Source organism: Cololabis saira, chromosome 16, assembly GCF_033807715.1.
Source record: "Cololabis saira isolate AMF1-May2022 chromosome 16, fColSai1.1, whole genome shotgun sequence".
NCBI lineage: Eukaryota > Metazoa > Chordata > Actinopteri > Beloniformes > Belonidae > Cololabis > Cololabis saira.
Window position 1 is genome coordinate 2,581,208 of NC_084602.1, and position 13,843 is coordinate 2,595,050.

Below are 13,843 nucleotides of genomic sequence, written 5' to 3' on the forward strand. Positions count from 1 at the left end.
ACACACAACAGTCACTACAACCACAACACAACAACAGTTAGAACTAAGTACAGCACAATACAACACAACACAATACAATACAACACAACACAACACAATAAAATACAAAACAACACAACATGGGACCTAGTTCTAATTGACAGCATACTTGGAATATAGAGGTTCACATAATTCAACAATGGTCAGACCTTTGCATGTATATATTTAATTTAGATGGTTGCACCAGCTAAATATGGGCAGAATGCTGCTCAGCTAAGAGATGGTTTTTCAGTAAACCTTTGAATCTTCTTTTGCTATTTTCTTGAATAACGTGTCCAGGTAGAGAGTTCCATTTAACCATGGCTCTGTACGCTAGTGTGTTTCAACATGTTTGTTTTTACCTTAGGTCGTGTAAATCTGACTTGTGTTATGCTCTTATTCATCAGAACAGAAAAATAAACATTTATACAATTTGCTTGGCAATTTCGTCACTGAAATATTTCTAATAAAATTCAGCAATGAGGCAGTAAATCTGTATTTTACCTTTAACCGGGACAAAGAATAATGCATTGTATTCACATGAGTTCTATATGAACATTGAAGTAAACACATGCTGCTTTGTTTTGACCAGACCTTGACCAGAACTCTGAACAATAGTCCAGCTGAGATAAAACTAGTGTTTCTAGGATATTTCCTTTAATAAAGGTAAAATACTGGAACATCTCCTTTAACTGCAAGTCTTCTGCCTATTTTACCCACCACTTTGTCAATGTCACACTACTAATTTTAAATCCTTGTTCAAAACATTTGTTCAAAACATTTGATTTCATTAATTGTAGAATGTGATGAATATACTGTAGAAGCATCAGCATACATGGCTACTTTTGTATTCTTTAAGGTTAGTGGTAATTTGTTCGTAAATACAGAATATACTAATGGACCCAGACAGCTTTGATCTTAGTTCAGAAAAACGTCCGTTAAAGAAAACTGTTTGTTGAATAACACTCTAACCAAAGTATTTCTGTCTGACTAAAACCATAACATTTCAGTTTTTCTATTGATAAATTGTGATAAATTATATCAAATGCTGCACTGAAATCTAAAAGTACAGCTCCCACCAAATTCCTATTTTCAATGTCTTTGCGCCCAATCATCCGTCATTTGAGTCAGAGTTGTGGTGGAGGATTGTCCTACTCTGTAGGCGGAAAGTCTGTCATCAAATCCTTCATTGAAAAATAAGACTGTAGTTGTTCAAAAACAATTCTCTCCATAACCTTACTTAAAGCCATTCCTTCAGCCGCTTCAGAGCCTGAACCGTAACGTGCACCCAGGTGTGTTATACATCAAAATGTGTGTCTCCATCCTGCGACTACGCGCATTACTTTTCTCTTTCAAAAGCGTTACCGTGGCGACCCCCCTTCATCTGATTGATCCATACAGAAAAAACTGGAGATTGAAGATTGTGGGAAAACACATTTTTCTAAGCTCAGGTTTAACACATGACAACATTGAGTAGCAATCAGGTTTGCCACCAATTTCAATTTGATTCCACACGAGACTTTTCTCTCTTTTCTTATCATTCACAGTCACTTTAGCTAATTCAAATTTACATTTTTTTGCAGCCATAATTTGATCTTTTATCAGACCATATAATTGTACGTTATTTGTTTGCTCCATATTGTCTCTAAGTTTGTTCACTTTGTCATAAAAATAATTATTTAGATGATTAGCAATATCCAGCAATGAAATTTCCTTCCGATTCAAGAAATGATGGAGTAGATTTAAATTTTCTACCCATCATATTATTTAACATATTTCACATTTTCTAACAATCATGCTTTACCTAATGTATCACTTTTTTCATAGTACACCTTTTTCTTCTTCTTATTCAATTTAGTAACGTCATTTCTGAATTTGCAGTAAATTTGCCAATCAGATTCATAATCAGAATTATTTGCCTTTTTTTTTTGCTTGATCTCTCTGTACCATACAATCCTGCAGCTCTTCATCGATCCATAGGGCTCTAACATTTCTGACAGTTCTCATTTTTGCACAGGTTTTTGCATGTTTATTATTTCCACAAATAATTTACCAAAAGCTTCAACAGCTAGGATCTTCTGTAGTAACTGCACCACCCTGCTGAAAAACATTTTTTTTTATAATTCTTTCACGGTTTTTTCACAGTAAATGTTGTATTACAAGGTGAAAAACTGCCAAAATAAAGAAAAAGGTCTTAAATAAATCAGTGTATTTAAATGCCTCTCCGACACAAAGACAGATACTTATTATGCAAAAGGCATAAAATGGAAACAATCACTGAATGATTTTTTTTTAATCATTGATACTGTTTGAACTATTTTTACACAAATGACTCAACAAGTGATGGTGAGCTCACGTGAACACAAAAGACAACGAACACCCGTAGACGCAGACGTTTCCCTGTAATCACTGATGATGAATCCATGCGCCTGCGCTGCTGTGCTTATATTACGCTCAGTACCCGAGTTGTAAAATAAAATCAGGGGGGATGGTGGATTTGATCATATGGGGACAGATAATTTGTGCTGATTACAAATAATATAATATATTACAAATAATAGCAGTGACCAAAACAGCTGCAGAAATACTGCAGGAATGACATAGCAGCAGTTAAATGCAGCCTTCTGTAAGCTTTAAATATCCACTGGGCTTACATCAAATACATCAAAACACAACAATAAAAAACACTTTTCTGAACTTATCAATATGACTCTGTCCTTCACAGGATAAGGAAAATTGATCACTGCAAAAACCCAAAATCTTAACAAGAATATTTGACTTATTTCTAGTTAAAATGTCTCATTTTAGTAAAACAAATCTCATTACACTTAAAACAAGACTCATCACTGTAAAAAACAACAATTTTCACCTGTTTCAAGTAGATTTTCACTTGAAATAAGTAGAAAAATCTGCCAGTGGGACAAGATTTTTTTGCTTGTAATAAGAAGATAAATCTTGTTCCACTGGCAGATTTTCCTACTTATTTCAAGTGAAAATTTACTTGAAACAAGTGAAAATTGTCAAATAAGTTATTTTTCTGGTGTTATTTTTCTGGTGATGACTCTAAATGTTGAAATAGCAGTAAAACCACATTCATTGATGAAATGACATAAGGGATGGAAAGGAGGGATGGCAGTTTTACAGGGGGGATGATTTGGACCGTTTTTATTTCAGGGGGGGATGATTTGGACCGTTTTTATTTCAGGGGGGGATGCCATCCCCCCTCATCCCCCCTCAACTCCAGTACTGATTACGCTGCTATCGTTTACTGTTCAGCCTAGACTTCCTCGGGGACCAGACCAAACCACTCCTCTTTTCTCTGCTGGTAATCAGGGGTAATACAGCATGACTGGGATATGAGTGTGTCCATGCGAAAGGCAGAGATAACAGTGAATCCATCATAATAATTCTGCAGATAAACCCTCTAAAAATCTAATAATTCTGCAGAAAAACCTTGTAATATGCTCATTACAAAGTTCATTGACCTGCTGGAAAAGCAAATGTTCTGTGTGTTGGCTCTCCCGAAAAACCAGATCCAGGGAGACAGAAAAACGGATTATCAGGGTAAACGAGTCACCGTTTAAATGTGACGGCTCTGCGTTTTTATGCAGCTCCAAGATGATATTGTTGGGTTTGAAATGGGACCACATCACAGCTCAGTGAGAGAAACGGAGAGAAAAACCTGTTCAGCTGGATAACTTGACTGATCCAAACACCACAACACATAATCAGTCCACAATAATCCAACATGACCTCAAGTCTTTATTTTGTGTATTTTTACCCCGTTTTTCTGATTATTTTCTTTAAGGCTACCAATTTTAATACATTTCATAAGCAAATTTCCAGAAAATAAAAATGACCACTAGCATCACAGAGAGCCTGGATTAATATGGCCAACCAGATCTTCTAAAAACGACAGAGACACAGGCTTAAACTTATCAAGAGCTGCAGAACAAGGGACGGGGACAGAGGGCTCAGGTGCAGGAACTGGGATGAGAGTCCTAGCAGTAGCAACCTTATCAACAAAAAAGTTCAGGAAGTTATTGCCCATTTCAGGAGATGCCTCCAAGGCACCTGGCAGGCTGTGGGGCATTGAGACTGTTCTTAAAGGTATTGTGACATGAAAAACACATTTTTCTTGATTTTTTGTGTTTTGTTGGGTGTCTTGACATCAATTACACCCAAAAAACAACGAACTTTTAACATTCAGTGTATTGTGTGCTTTCTGGGATTTTCCGCATAACTGTGCAAAAACGGCGCACCTGGTTTGGTGGCGGATCGTTACGTAACGACCCGCTAAATCACCGCCCCCTCCACCCAGCTCCCTGTCTCCTCTCCTCTCCAGCGCACCATAAAGGCTGATTTATGGTTCCGCGTTACACCGACGCAGAACCTACGGCGCAGGGTTACGCGGCGACGCGCACCGTACGTTGAAGCCTACGGCGTAGGCTCTGCGTCGATTTAACGCGGAACCATAAATCAGGCTTAACACGGAGCTGTTTACAGCCTCTTCTGTTCTCATCACCGGAGGAAAACTGCTAAGAAGACCCGCGGCCACTGACTGGACTTAAGATAAGGAGAACTGCTGCTTGCATGCCTTTATTTTTATGATTGTTTGCTGTGGACTGCTGCTTTTCCGTGCATGCTTCGCCTGTCGCTCCCGGCGACGCCGCTGTGAGCGTATGGCTGGAGGAGGAGGAGGTTTGGAGGAGGAGCGGCGCAATGATTGACAGGAAAGGGGGAAATGGAAGCATTTTTCACGGGGCAAAAAAACACTGTAATAAAAAGCCAGGAAAGGAGTACTAGATTGAAGTTTTTTCTTGTTACACTCTTTTAGACACATTTGAGGGATGTTGGCCAAGACTTTTAATAGTGTTAAAAGCATGTTAAAAATGATGTCACAATACCTTTAATGTCAATGGTTTTAAATAACACCCGTGGGTTTTGATGATTGGACTCAATGATGTTTGACAGGTTTTCTCTTTTGGTCTCTTTAACAGTAGTTTTGGTAACAGCGCCAGCAGTCCTTCAGGACTTCTTCCAATTACGCTCAGCTTTGCAACAGTCCCATCTAGCTGCGCGAGTAGTTTCATTGAACCAGGGCTCAGATTTAGCCTTAGCACAGTTTTCTTTATTGGAGCCACAGAGTCCAGTATGGTTAGGCAGGAGGAGTGAAACCAAAAGCTGAGCAGAGGCTGGGCGGACACAGAAGGAGGTCAGACCAAGGACGGATTATCATGACCACGGGCCCTGGACACAAACTCGCTATGGGCCCCTACCTACAATAATATCCTACAATAATATCCTACGTGCACGGTGCATGCCCTCCCCAATCACTCAGTTTGGTCACACAATGGCGCAGAGAATCCACAATCACACCGTGTGATTGTGGATGGTGGAGTGGTGGAGCGTGGGTCTCAGTCCAGAGGGGGCGGAGCATTCTCCATGGGCCCTTATGATAGTCATTTTAACGTTCAACAACACCTCATCCTACCCAACATTTATTCTCACTTTTATTGAGCTAAGCCTATGACTATGCTGCAGAAAGCAGAGTAAAGTCACAAACTTGTTCAGAAAAAAACACACACACACACACACACACACACACACACACACACACACACACACACACACACACATCGGCCTGACAGCTGTCAATCACATGGCGCTGAAAACTCAGTCACGATCAGTTCCATCTTTGATACAGCTTATACAAAAAAAAAAAAACATTACACCATATATTTAGATAGATATAGACACAGCGGTCTATAACATCATTTCTGAGCTCTATAACAGAGAATAGACTCGGCGGTCTAGTTGACAACAACACAAAGCTCATTCAAATAGGCAGGTGGTCAAAGCTACACGACATTCTGATAAAGAAATTATTTATGAAGGTTACACTGACTCACCAATGGTAGCTGACTCTTCCATAAAACTTTGTACATGCTTAGTCCTCTTTTAAATTTTAGCGCTCATCTTCTTCATGGCCGAGTCGGCAAATTATTGGCTCTAACTGTTAAGGCTGATTTATGGTTCCGCGTTAAACCAACGCAGCTCCTACGGCGTAGGGTATGCGGCGATGCGCGGAGGCTCTGCGTCGATTTAACGCGGAACCATAAATCAGGCTTTCCAGCCAATCCGCGTAGGCTCACGGCCCTGATGCGTTCAAGACAGTTGTAAAGTAGGAATTAGTCTATACTGACCGCACAATGCACATTTTATCGTAATTATAGCCTACAATTTACGATTATATATGAACGTATCACACAAAACGGGGCCCTCTCATTGGGCCCTATGAGCTTGTAAATTTATTTTAATTTACACATAAAAAAAAAAAAAAAAAATGTTTGAAAGCCGAGGGCCCCCATTGGCTCCAGGGCCCTGGGCACACGCCCACTTTGCCCATGCGGTAATCCGTCTATGGGTCAGACAGGTACTGGGGGGCCAGAGTGTGAAGGGATTTGTAGGTGAGTAGGAGGAGTTTGTACCGTATGCGGAACTTAACGGGTAGCCAGTGGAGGTGGATGAGGTGGGGAGTGGTGTGCTGCCAGGGCTTGGTGTGGGTGAGAACCCGGCAGCTGACTATGAAGTGACAGATCTCCTGGTAGATCTGGTCGTTCCTTATCTCCGTCTAGATCCCTTTTTAATTCTCTCCTCAGCACCAGGTTTATGAACATCTGCACCTCAGAGTTGGATCATGAAACAGACTTCTGCTGCCGTTGCCTGTTGAATAAAATGAACAAGCCACGAGTCGCTCTTTCGCTGATGTCACATCCTGACTCAGACGTCTGACTCCAACCCCCCGACCAATCGGTGGCCTGTAGTGTGATGATGTCAGATACAGCCGACTCAGCAGCTTAGAACCTTGGCAGAATAGTTACAGAAAAGTATCTACTTGGCACGTTAGACCCCTAGTGGGAAAGAACCAAACCGAGGAGAGGCGAGGCGAGTCGGGCTGAGTAGGTACTGGTGGAAAAAATCTCTGCTTGAGAAAGGTCCTGTGGACCGAAACGTTGTTTGTTTACTTTATTAAAGCCTTTTGCAAGTGACTTAACAGTGTGCGGGAGACGCCTTTTTTTCCTTTGTTCACTCCTACCTACTCCAACGCACCTGTTTTACCAAGTCTTTTTTAGGTGTGCATCAGCCTCCAGATCTTTACTGGTGGAAAAGCGCCACATGACGTGTCCGAGAAGTGGACGAAGAGCATGTCAGCCAGAGCTCCAGCTTCACCAGACGACCGCCGCATTTACCACGGCGACAGGAACGTTTCTGCCGGGAAGGTAGGGCCAAGGCCCGGTACAGGTGAATCCCTGCCAGGAGCAGGGGCAAAGTATACTGTCCACTGTGATCAAATGCACCTAAATCACTGACATTCCGCTGGGAAAAAAAAAAAGAGTCTGGCGATCATACACCAGCAGAGGCTCAATTTGTTTTGTGCCAATGGTTAAACAATAGAAACACTACGGATTGCAGGAGCAGCAGACGGCCAGCCACACACACTGACACCATCAGAACTGATTTAAATAAAGAAGTATATGCAATATATCTTTCTCAAAAAGTGAAACATTTTAGCCTATCTTTTAATGGAATGAGCGGCTTTGAGAAGAAAGTGAGTTGTGCTTCTGAAAACACAAATAAAAAAGGTCCCCAAGCTTTTACTGCACTGTTTTGTTATTCTTTTGATATTCTCTCATAGTTTCAAAGCTGGGCAGAGTTGAGGGCTACGACAGCTCCGGGATAGAAACTGTTCTCCAGTCTGTTTGTCTTTGATTTCACAGCACTGTATCGTCTGTCTGAGGCCAGCAGAACAACCAGGCGGTGTCCAGGATGAGACAACAGCAGCTGTAAATGTCTGTTAGGGAGGGAGAGGGAATCCCATGAGTTTCTGTGAAGTGGGTATGACTTGCTAGAGTGCTCTCCTGTCTGCAGAGGTGCAGCTGGTAAACCACATGGAGATGCAGTAGGTCCGCACACTCTCTATGGTGCAGCGATATGAGGTCACCAGCAGCTTTTCCACCATGTTGGTCTTCCTGAGTATCCTCAGGAAATGGAGTCACCACTGAGTCTTCTTCAAGAGTGCAGTAGTGATGGTCCTCCAGGAGAGGTCATCTTCGATGTTCACGCCCTCTCCCCGTTGATCAGGCCAGCCTAGGGATCAGACTTCTTTTTCCTGTAGTGTATGATCAGCTCTTTGGTCTTAGAGGGGTTCCGGTATCTGCACTTCTCCTGTTTGTTTTCAGCATGTACCCTACTTTTCAACCCCAGTCTGGCCTTCGGCAGGAGGGTCCCCCCTTATGATCCTGGTCCGGGTTTCTTCCCTCCTAAAGGGGAGTTTTTCTTGCTACTGTTGGGTTTAATGTTTTTCTCCCACCAGGGTAGTTTTTACCTGCCATTGTTTATGTAATAATTGCTCGGGGGTTTATGGTAATGTTCTGGGTCTCTTAATACGGCCCGAACCGTAACGTGCAACGTGCGACGACGCGCCTTACTTTTCTCAGTCAAAAGCGTTACCGTGGTGACGATAGATACCAAAAAGCGCGCCCCCCCCTTCTTCTGATTGGTCAATATTTGATAATGATATTTTCTGCTATAACTTTTGAATAGTTTGACATAAAGAGTCATGGTGGTGTCATCGGACTCGGTTTTGACTTCTTCACCTTAATTGGTGCAAATTAGCCCCGCCCCTTCTTCTGATTGGTCGATATTTGATAGTTCCTATTTCCTGCCATATTTTTTGAATTGTTTGACATAAAGAGTCATGGGACTTAGTTTTGAGTCCTTGATCTTTATGGGTGAAAATTGCAGGCGCGAGGGCCCGTTCATCGCTGCTTGCAGCTTTAATTAGTCTTGTACCTGCTACAGCTCTAGACATCAACCTTTAGCTTAAAAACTGGCAGTTGTACACCTTTCTTCAATTCCTGAGGCATTATTGGGCTCTCAAATCTTTTGCTGTTAATTTGTTAAATACTTTGCTCCTATTTGTTTCTTATAAATTTCCATATTTCCACCAGTATGTCATCAGGGGGGCAGCACGGTGGCTAGGTGGTTAGCACTGTTGCCTCACAGCAAGAAGGTTCCCGGTTCCACTCCCAGGCCCGGCAGGGTCTGTCTGTGTGGAGTTTGCATGTTCTCCCCGTGCTTGCCTGGGTTCCCTTCAGGTACTCCAGCCTCCTCCCACAGTCCAAAAACATGCATGCTAGGTTAATTGATGAATATAAATTTCCCGTAGGTGTGTGTATCAGACTTTTCTTTTTAAAAGCCGTGGTGTAGAAGGGGGTGGTCCACTTCACTGACATTAATAAAACTTTAAAAAAAATCATAACTTTTATTTTTACATTCCAACTTGTTCCAAAGTATTTTCTAAATTATTATGACATCCAAAAGCAAACGAAAAAAGTCTTTCATGGCAACAAAAACTAACATGGTCAAAAAACTGTAGACAACCACTCGTAACCAAACATTTAGGTTTTCCACGCCCCACCGTGCGATCACCTGACCCCTATATCCTCCTGACGCACACGACACGCCCCCCTGAGACATAAAAAACAATAATATAAACATTCTTAGCAAAATCATAACCAGAATAACACTATAAAACTAAGACTAAAACTAAGTTAACAAATACAGGACTCTGCCGGAGCCTATCCCAGCTCATCATTGGCGAGAGGCAGGGGTTACACCCTGGACGGGTCACCAGTTTATCGCAGGGCCACATAGATAAACAAACAACCAGACATACTCACACTGTTGCAGCCGTTAAGTTAAAGTTATTACTTTTGTATACAGGACTGTCTCAGAAAATTAAAATATTGTGATTTTCTGTAATGCAATTAAAAAAACAAAAATGTCATACATTCTGGATTCATTACAAATCAACTGAAGTATTACAAGCCTTTTATTATTTTAATATTGCTGATCATGGCTTACAGTTTAAGAAAACTCAAATATCCTATCTCAAAAAATTAGAATATTCTGGGAATCTTAATCTTAAACTGTAAACCATAATCAGCAATATTAAAATAATAAAAGGCTTGCAATATTTCAGTTGATTTGTAATGAATCCAGAATGTATGACATTTTTGTTTTTGTATTTGCATTACAGAAAATCCCAATATTTTAATTTTCTGAGACAGTCCTGTATACAAAAGTAATAACTTCAACTTAACAGCTGCAACAGTGTGAGTATGTCTGGTTGTTGGTTTATCTATGTGGCCATGCGATAAACAGGTGACCCGTCCAGGGTGTAACCCCTGCCTCTCGCCAATGATGAGCTGGGATAGGCTCCGGCAGACCCCCGTCACCCTGACAAAATACTCTTCTTCCTTGACATATGCTGCAGATACGAGAATGATGCTCATTGTCCGGTTGAATATGGTAATCAGAAAAAAAAAATCAATCTGATTTGGGGATTTAAAGTACATCACAAGCATCACCATGTCCAGTAAAGAAGTAATGAATGGTCAGCTTAAACTCCATTCACTTTTGTCACCATGTGAGATAATCCAAGAAGCTTAAAGAAAGGAGGGGCAAGCGTGACTTTCCTCCCGAGCTTTTCAGCATAGATTTAATCGAATAGGCCGCATGTAACAGGAGAAGCCGACGCCCACTTTAACTTTCCCGGCCCTTCCTCTGACATCATCTGCACATCTCTCAGGCACTCAGCCCTGTTTAACAGCCCTGGAGATCATGAGGTCAGATCCTGGATTGGGGTAATGAAGGATGAGTTGACCACTCGTGCAGTCTGGTAAACCCTTCCTAAGCTTCACAAGACATGGACATCAACTTTCCTTTTGGACTTTTTGTTCCACGTCTCTCTCTGATCCTTACACGCATACTCTATTTCTACTTTGTAAGATGGAAGCTGTTTTTTATTTTATTGCTTTGCTCTTAACAATGAATATGGAAAAAAATAAGTAAACCAAACTCCTGTGAGATTATTAAGACAAGTGTCAGACAGACCCATTAAACAAAACACCATACAGACGTTCGTTAACTTGACTTTGTATACAATAGTTTCACTATCCAACGTCTGACCACCAAGAAGAAATGAGATGCATGAAAAGAAACTCAGAGACTTTACAGTCCTACATAATCCAAACAAATACAACCTTAGGTGAGATGATCCCGACTAATAACTCTAAAGGATTTAGGGGCTTGTTATAACACAAAGTGAAAGAAATGACATGTCTTTCAGAGAACGTGGATGAAAGAAGTGTACCACAGTAAACACTTGTGGTACCACACCAGGAGCAGCCTGGAATGAGTTCAGATGCAGCAGTTTTTCATCTGTGAAAGAATATGGGAACTATTTATGCGTGTGTATTATTTTAAAAAACTCATAGATTTAGCGAAAGCAAAAAGCATCATGATTCTGTCACACAGACGGGAACAAAATGAGTAAATAAAATCTTTATGGCATCCTTTTGTACAGAAATAGGTTACCAACCTTATTTTTTGGCAAAACTGGTTGCTTCATGTTTTTATTTATTTAATTATTTAGTTTTCTGTTGTTGTCATCTTTGTCATTATTAAACTAATTTGACTTCATTTGTGCATGAAATGTGCTACACCAATAGATCTGCCTTGCCTAAGTTGTTCAGTAAAGCCTGAATTCTGGTTCTACGTTAAACCTACGCCGTAGGATAGCGGCTAGGCGGGGGTCTCTCCGTAGCTACACCGTAGCCTGACCTGCTCCTCCCAAAAAATGGAACTACGCGTGGAGGTGACGCAGACCCAGAGGGCTGTGATTGGTTCGCTTGGTAGCAATGCATTTCTGGTTCCGGTTCGTGAAGCAGTCGTGAACTTTCAGCGCTCTTTTCTTCGTGCGTGTGTGATTATTTTGGGTTGTTTTGGTTTTTTGTACAATAGTTGAGTGACCGGAAAAACCGGAAGCTAAACAAAGTATCAACTAGTGCTCTGGGGGGGTTTTGCACCGCGGAGAAATGGAGTGACGAAGTCCGAAGGTTCACGACGGCGTCACGGCAACGGCGTAGGCTCTGCGTTGGTTTAACACAGAACCTTAAATCAGGCTTAAGGTTTTCAGTTTGAGGTTTTACAACTATCAAGAGCAGCACACTGACAACCAGAACACGTTTGTGTGTTTATGGTGTTACCAATGAGATAACGGTGATGGTCTGTGGGAGTAAACCACTTATGTTCTACAAACACCAAGACTGGAAGCCTTGGTATTACCAACATGTCACACAGTTTGAGCTATTGTTGTTATTGTTCATACCTCTGTGATGTGACTTCTTGTGATGTCATAAAACTTTTGCAGGTCTACAGATTGAGGCGCAGCTGACTAAACTAAAATATCCACTTGGCTAGAAGCGAATTAAACTAAACTAAATTTAGTTTTATTAGCTTTATCAATCTATTGTTCATATTAATGGAGTTTTATTGACTTACATTTTATTTCCATGTATTACTATTCGATTATGTACAACGTAGTTCATATCTTTCATATGTGAAGCACTTTGATTTAAATGTGCTAAAGTTGACATGAGTGGAGTAAAACTTGGAACTTGTAAAGCAAAGCAGAGTTCAGGTTATATGAATTTATCTGCAGACCAACAGGGCTGAGGGCAGGATTTCACTCACGCCGTCTAAGAAGGGCTAGACTAGAACCACGAGGGAGTACAGACCAGCAGAGAACTACGAGGGGGGGGTGTTGGCCTCTTTCTACATGCAACAACAGGATGAGCGTCTGCAGAGCAGGCCTGCTGAACAAAAGCTGAGAGTCAGAGACTGGGAGTCACCTCCCTTCGCTGCTGCCCCTACAGCCGTTTCCAGTCTCTACCCTTACATCTTTCTGAGGGGGGAGCGCCAGACAGCTCATTAAACAACATTCCTCGAAGGATTACACACACACACACACACACACACACACACACACACACACACACACACACACACACACACACACACGTACCATTCAAACATGTATTCCAAACAGAAGGGGGGGTACACACACACAGAGCAGGAGGGAGCAGCTTCAGAAGTACGTACCACATCTTTCCTTTCCTCACTCAGTCCATCTTCTTCCTTTCTTGTTCTTAACTTTTAGATGCTGGAGGAGACGGAGAATAAGGAGAAGAAGGAAGCGCCTCTGATTCCGTGACAATGGCACTGCAGGGAGAGGGAGATGGAGCTGAAACAGGGGGAGCTACAGCTAGCTAGCCACCAGCCACAGTATGGGATGGTTTGATGGGAGGGATGATGCTGATGATGCGGCACCTTTCAGGATGGAAACAGAGGGGAGGGGCACCCTGTTACCTTGGAGACTGAGATGAAGTGATGGAGGAGGTGGGGCTGGGCTCTGATTGGCCGATAGGGTGTGGTGCTCCCCTTCCTGAGAGAGGACGGGGGAGGGAGGGGAGTATGACAAAGCAAAGGCTGGGATGTGATGCAGCTGCTCTGGTTCTCACCGCTGCAGTGAGGCAACAGGAAGTCATCAGCACCCCTGGAAGGAAACTCCAGGCAGTGCAGGGAAACACCACACAGGCCAGACTCCACACCAGGTTTAGAAAACAAGAAACATTTGGTTATTTCAATTTAAAAACATAAAAACATGATTTTAACAAGGAACAAAGAGGAAGGGGTTTAGCGGCTTTTAGGGGCCGGATATAACACTATTGGGTGAACGGGTAGATTTGTTTATTTATGTACAGAAATGGGAAGCTATGTATGTGTATGCATGTGTATATTTATATATGTGTATGTATATATGTATGTATGTATGTATGTATGTATGTATGTATGTATGTATGTATGTATGTATGTATGTATGTATGTATGTATGTATGTATGTATGTATGTATGT

At 41.8% G+C, this 13,843-nt stretch overlaps 1 protein-coding gene across 2 annotated transcripts in view; it reads right to left on the reverse strand.

Annotated features, from left to right (window-relative positions):
* akap6 (A kinase (PRKA) anchor protein 6) overlaps positions 1 to 13,211 on the reverse strand; it is a 364,518-nt gene extending 351,307 nt beyond the window's left edge. For both annotated transcript variants that reach the window (XM_061744324.1, XM_061744322.1), the window contains exon 1: positions 13,030 to 13,211. The gene's annotated coding sequence lies outside the window, so the exon portion shown is untranslated. The remainder of the gene's footprint in view (positions 1 to 13,029) is intronic.
* Between the last annotated feature and the right edge of the window lie 632 nt (positions 13,212 to 13,843).